Genomic DNA, 7,262 nt, shown 5'->3' with positions numbered 1-7,262 from the left:
ACTTAAGTGGAATCCCAGTTTAAACCACCTTTTGTTCAGTTTTTATGATGTGGAAAATATTCATGCCTGGAAAAAGCAGCTCATATTGAAGAAGATCCAGTTGATTAAAGCTCGTGTTGATGAATTTATTAAGAATCAAACTTGCTATGAAATTAACAGTTTGCTTTAAAACAAAATTAAGGTTTGAAGTAGATTATTAGTCCTCTCCTGGTTTTCTCTGCATTTCAAACACCATCTTGGTGTTTAAAGGATGGTTTGTTGGAGGTGAGGAGCATCCCCAGCTCCAAGGAAAGGGCTGAGCGATGGGAAATGCCCCTCTGCTCCCTGAAGGGTAGAAGGTTGGAAAGCAGCAGAAGATGGAAATGGTTAAACCTGCAATTTGCTCAAAAATCTGCCTCTTCCCTCAACATCTTTAGTGCTTCACTTAAAAAAACAAAGCAAACACTGCAATAAACTCTGGCTTCAAAATTGACTCCCATCTTGAAAAACCCTTTAGTGCTGGTACTAAAAAACTGGAGTTTCTTTAAAACAAACCCAACAGAAAACCACAACCAAACAACTATTTATTCCTCCTCTACATCTGCTCCTTTGCAGTTTCTGGGTTCCCACCAGGATGAGGTGCTCAGCTCCACTCTGGGCTGGAACTGGTTGAGCTTCACAGGTCTCTTGGAACAACAACCTGAATTCTCCATTGGCTTTCGTGAACGCGCAGAGAACTGTTCCAATTTCCACCAAACAAAGCTGCTTTGCCTAAATTTTTTAATTTTATTTTATTTTATTTTATTTACCCCCACAATGGTTCAGTTTGGGGTTTTCTGTCCCTTTCTTTGGCCAAGTGATGAACTCTAAATGCATGGGAAGGAAAAAGTTCATCAGAACAAGCCCTGAAATATTGCTGTTCTGATAGTCCCTTTAATTTTCAATTTCCCCCCCAAAAAATGAATATGTCACCCCTTCTTTAGAGCAGATCTTTCTAACCTGTCAATTTAGGGGTTTTTTGCCTCAAAAATCACCGTGAGCAGCTGGACAGATAACTGGAGCAGCCATTTCTTCTCCAGATGGCTGAAGCGGTGAGGGGAAAAGTTTTGGTCTTGGTAGAATGATAAACTAAACTAAGGCAGTTGAGAAAGCATCGTGGGGGATGAATCCTGCCGTTGCTGAACTCCCCCTGACCTTATTTCAAGTAGGAGCTGCTCTTTTGAACCCCCCTCCAAACATTTGCAGCACTTAGAAAGCACAGATTAAATGTTTTCCTTTCGGTAACTGGAGGTATTTGTATCAGATTTCCTCCAGTCTGAAATAAATGCGTTTCTATCAGATTTATGCTCCGCGAGTACAAATTTGGGGGCCCTATAATTTCAATTCATCGTTGAAATCCCCCAAAGAACAATGGGTTCTCCCTACTTTTCATCCCTCCACTTTTTAAACTCCCTGTAGCAGGAAGCAACGAAAGGCTCAACCACTAACACCATTGCATTTTTACCTAATTCTTGATACCCAAAACAAGTGTAACGTGGGTGGTGGGAAGCTGATAACTTGCTGTTGTAGATCACTTTAAAAATATATATATATATAGATCATTTCACAATTGAAACCTTGACCCATTCCCCACCGCCTGTGCCGGGGCACCAGCACTGCTGGGCTGCTGGAAAGGTGATGTTGGGAGAGCAGCAAGGGCATAAGATGGAAATAATTTCACGTTACTGAACTGGCCACTTGGGCAGGATCCTTGCCGTGGATGGGGTTGTCTAGTTTCTCATCCTGCTGGTACAGACTTGGGATTTAGCAGGACTGATTATTTCCTCTCTTTTCCTGCAGCTCCACTGCTCTAATCTCCCCAGTTGGTTAGTCCTGGCTCTATCTTTACTCCAAGGCAGAATAAAAGATGGTTTTCATATGAAGATAACTACCACCAGGTAAAGTCCTAACAGGGGAAAGCACAGGTAGTTTTAATCCTAGAGCAAGTCTAGATCATCTCTCCAGCCTCTGGAAGCAGTGACAGTGCTCACTACACAGAGGGAAAAAGTTGCAGTGGTGAGAATTTTTTATACACATCTCAGTGATCCAAATAGATCTGCCCCACATGGATGTTACGGGTGCTGTCGTGGACTTTTTGTGAGGGCAGATCCTGTCCTGTAGGTCCCTGCTCCTGGGGGTTACAACAAGCATTTAAGAAAATAGAAACAACCAGAAAGTGCAACAAGGAGAAGTCCATATTCTCCACGTTTTGTGGTTCCCAGTTTTAGTTGTTATGGAATTATATATATATATATTTTTTTTCCCCTCAAAATGAACTGGCAACCAGGAAGGCTCTGAGACAGCCAGCCCAGTGAGCTGAATTCATCAAGAACAACCACTGGAGCCTTAAAAGGCCCTAGGGTTTGTTTGCAGTTAAAAATGCAGTTATTGGCATTTAAAAACATATCTGGTATTTTGCCATTGTGAAAAAACCTGTTCCATTCCCGCAAGCGTTGGAGGAGGAGGAGGCAGGTCTGAACCCAGAAGAGAGGATGAAGTGGTGTGCATCACTCCAAAGATGCCCTGTAAATCCATCCCACCCATCACTCCTGTCCCCAGCCGCTGCTCAAGGTGACCACTGGGCAGGGTTAAGCCCAAGGGATGGGATGAGGAACCAGACAAACCTTTCACCTGGTGCCAAAGCTGCTTTGCCCACATTTTGCTCAATCTGAGCCTCCTGGCACCTGGTTTTCCCTCCAGACAGCACCAGCCTTGGCTGCACGAGGTACAGAAGATGCCATAAGGCAGCTGAGGCTGCGAGCGGGCAACAGGACCCCAGGCAGCCCTGGGAAGGGAGGAGAAAGCTGGACACAGGCTGTGGGATCAGGATTTGGGGAAAAGAACATCATATTTAGGATTTGTGCTCTGCAAAGGTGTAACAGGATGAGTGAGAATCAAGCATGTGAGAGTTACCTCCTCTGCGAGATGTTGCTGGTATTTTAGGGAGAGAAACGATCTCCCAAGAAAAGCTTTGAACCTCTTGTGCCTTTGAGACCAGCAAAGTTGAGTTTAGAAAAGAATCAGTCCTGAATCAGGACTGGAGTTTGAATGATACCCCAATATCTGCGATTTCAGGGAGAAGATGAGGGTAAAAAACTTTAAAACCCCTTTTTCCTCTCTCCCTGTGATTTGAGGAGCAGAGCAAATACCAATACTGACTGATCATAGCCAGAAACAAGCAGGAATCTCAGATCAGCCTAATGCTTGCACATAAAATGGAGAAGAAAATGTTATTTTCACCTGGGACATGCGACACCTGAAACCTGTCACTGGCAGAGCTGAGGTGCCCTGAGCAGTGTCACGCAAAATAGCAACCAAAGAGGGAAAGGGAAAAATCCTGCTCCCCACATCCACTGGGAATGGGAGAGATGTAAACTGTGCCGTTGAAGGTGAGATGTCAGAGCTAAACACTAAGAAATTTATTGGGAAGGTTGCAGCATTTTCGTTTCTGAGAACTTTTGGGATGGGATCAGACTCATCCATTCCAAGTGATTTAAGTGGAGCTGAGGCTGTCTGGGAGCAGGGGAGGGAATGGATGACCTCTTAAGGTCACTTCAAGCCCTATTTTCCATGATTACAGGCATATCTAATACTTGAAATGCTTTGTAATCAAAGTTGCCCTTGAGATGTTTCGGTGTCTCAAAGCAGAGCAGAAGGACCATTTCAGTAACGCAGCTGTGATCTTCCCAATCCATTCCCAAATTCCTGAAACACCAACTCCTTGAGTCAGGTCCGCTGCGGAGAAGAGCAGAGCTCGCTCACTACACACTGCCTGGCAGGGTAGGATGGAGCAGGGCAGCTCCTGTTTAATTTGTAGGGAGGTAAATACTGTATTTGAGTGAAATTTAAGCTAAAGTGTCCTCTGTCCCAAGCCAGGACCTGGCTGAAGCTTTTGAAATGACTTGTGTTATCAGCGAAGGCAGCAGACCACGGATAACGCTACGAGAGCAGCGCCGATGTGGCTGTGATGAGCTGAAGCTAAAGAAGAACAAGGTTTGTGTCATTAATTAAACTCCCCGGTATGCTGGAAAAAGCAGATGTGGGGACGTGGCCCTTCTCCAGGTCACCACTCATCACCTCTGCACTTCTCAGACCTGAACCACCAAAGATTCAGCATTTTTAGGCAGCAATCAGTGGATTTCAAACAGAGTGAAACGCAGACTGTGCCCACCTGTCTTCGGAAATAATTCTGCATATCTAGGGTTTTTGTTTTTGTTTTGTTGCTGTTTTTGTTTGAAAAATTGTGAGAAATTTTCGAGTGATGCTGCTGTCCCAACTGCATCACCAGCAGATGCCCTGAAATAACCAGAACTGTGAACCCCTGGGTCAACATTTAATGTTGCTGGATATTTATTTCACTCTATTAACTTTATATCCTACAGAGGCACTTAATGAGAGGAAAACAAATAGGTTGCACTTTGGAGAAACAAGATATCTGAGTTGGCTGGGAGTGAAGGAGCCAGAACACATATAATAAAGACACGGGGATAAACGATTCTATTTTATTGATTAGCAACTGTGCTAGGAGTGTAAATTGGTTACTTGTAACTATTATCGTGCGTCATTTATTACAGCAGGCACGACGCTTCTGCATGGGTGAAAAGCTGTTGGAGACCCTGGCGTGCTCGTCTGCTGCTCGCTAAAGGACTAAGCAACATGTTAACTAGTTCCTGTGAAAGTAGTAATTACTCCCTAATAGCACTGAACTCTTAATCTACCCTAAAAATGCCCTTCTGAGGCTTTATCTTGATGCAATATTGATGCAAGAGCTTTTGCTGGTGAAGCTGGTTGTGTTGTATAACTAGAGAGCAGCAAGAGCTTGCCTATGCCAGCATCAGGGTGAGCTGGATGTGGTCCAACTGTGCTCTGTGGTCTTCAGGTGCAGGAATACAGGTAATGGTTGAAAGCAGCATGTATCTGACAGTGTGTCCCAGCAGCACTTCTCAGACAAGCAGAAAAAAAAACACCCCAAATTTTTTAGAAAGGAATTGCAAAATGAACAGCTTTTACATGGAGATGTTTACCTCAGCACGCTGGATTTCTGCACGTGTTTGGGACAAGACACATCGGGGACATTGTGCCAGCACAGCAAAACCCTCTTCTACACTGAAACCACAGATCCTTCAATTTTGCTGTTCTTACTGCAATTCCACCGACGGTTGCTTCTTGCTCAGCCTTCTCAACCAGAAATCCTACTTCTTTCCCACACAAATCCCTGATGTAGCTGAGCCAGCACAAACCTGGGAGGATACACACACATCCCTCCTACATCCAGGTGTGTGGGGTTACTGCTCCGAGAACTCCAACAACAGCAAAAAAAAAAGGCTGGCAGACCTGAGGGGAAGGTTGGAACTTGGATAACCTGGAAGGTTGGAACTTGGATAACCTCCTGTAAAAGTTCAGGCTGCTTGGAGGAACCGAGCTACAGACAGGACTGTGCTCTGCAAGCCAGAGCAGTCAACCACGGGCATTGCTTCACTTCAGTAAGGATGTGAGCAGAGCTCAGCTTGTGGGTTAGGCTGGCACAAAGATAATCCTGCTCTGGTCCTTCAACAGATTGAATCTGGGCATGACAAGGATCCTAGAGCAGCAGGTACACACCTGGTAGCAATCCATGAAGAGGATTTTCACTTTGAAATATAATGGGATCAATTCTTCTAGAGAGACCCAGGGAAACGGGGCAGGTCAGACACTGGGGAGAATTTCTTACCAGGCACGTCATCACAGCAGAGCTGGTAGGAAGTGGATTCACCTCTTGTCTTTCTGATGGCACCATTAACATCTGCAGAACATCTGCTCTGCTGTGTGAGGCCAGGGTGAGGTGGTGGCCTCACTGACCCGTGTCCCCATCAGCTGCAGAACCACAGGGAAACGCTCCATCACTCAGGACAGAAACAACCCAAATGGGTGCTCAGCTCCAGACTAACCCAGCTGCTGTCCCACCACCCTCCACCTCGTTAACCAATCCTGCCTCACCAGTTTCCCATCTGCCACTCTCCATCCCAAGTTTTCTCCTCTTAGAGCACATATTTTGAGGGATAGATGTTGTTTTTAGCATTTGAGGTTTACACAGGGGGTTGCAGAGCTGGGATGCTCAGACTTGATGGTGACCAAAATAACAATGATGGGACCTGTTAATTTTAGCAAAGTTATTCCTCCTGTAAAAAAGAGAAGGGGCAGATTGGATGTCTCCAAAGAACACCTACATTTGGAAAAGAAAAGATGAAAATTAAGGACATTTTTTACCATGGAAAGAGGTGCTACATGGCATTAAGGTTTAGACCAATGCTATATGTATTATGTTCACAATCCATCCTCATTCTTGATTTTGTGATATAGTAATGTTTAATTGCCATTAATGTAAACATATTTTAAAAGGTTATTTTCCTGCTCTGCAGGTCAATGGACTTAATGAAGCAGCTCTAAGTGGGTTTGAATTGCTTTGATTAGGTGCTTGATTTCCTGTTTACCTCATGGAAGTGGGTTTGGTCCTTCACAGTTAACATGTATAAAAACCCTGAAGGGTCTCCTCTGAGCACCAGAACTGGCTGAAATCCTCCAGGCAGCTTCAGAGAAGCAGAAAGGTAAGAAGCTTTATGTCAGGCTCTCTTTTTAACCTTTTTTTTTTTTAATTTTACATAATTTTTTACTTCCCCCGCCCCCCCAAGGTAACAGTGGGAGTGAACAGTGTTTGCAAGTGTCAGGCAGTAGCTGCAGCAGAACAGGAACTTTTGGCTGAGGTTTTTTCCCCAAAGTGGTACAAGACCAGCTGTTTTCTCTGTAGCTTTGGCAGAAAAGACCTCAGCAGTGTTATGTGTTGGGTTGATAGGGAAAGGTTGTGATTTCAGAGGAGAATTCAGTATGTGGCAAATGTCAGGCTGTGATCTGCACCTTTGAACATGTGCTACGCAGGGAAACGAGGAGAAATTGGTTCATAGTTGATTTTGGGGACCTCCTAGCTATGGATAAAACAGGGGTAAGGCTTCTTCCAAAGCAGACAGTATTGCACGGGGGAACTGGAAAACCTTGAAAGATCCCATCAGTTGTTCCTCCTTTTGTGAAGGAGTTGAATTGTAGGGTCAAAAAAGTGTAAGTATTACAGCAAAGCATGTGCCAGACAGGGCTAGCAGAGCTCGACTTCTCCAGTTCAGTGTCACATAGGCAAAGGGATCTGGTATTAACTCAAAAATGGGTTTTTTTCAACAGTCTGTGGAAATGTGGACTGCTTTTCCTCCCTGCTTGAG

This window comes from Antrostomus carolinensis, unplaced genomic scaffold (genome assembly GCF_000700745.2).
Source record: "Antrostomus carolinensis isolate BGI_N321 unplaced genomic scaffold, ASM70074v2 scaffold26252, whole genome shotgun sequence".
In the NCBI taxonomy this organism is placed as follows: domain Eukaryota; kingdom Metazoa; phylum Chordata; class Aves; order Caprimulgiformes; family Caprimulgidae; genus Antrostomus; species Antrostomus carolinensis.
Note: the sequence above shows the minus strand (reverse complement) of the source record.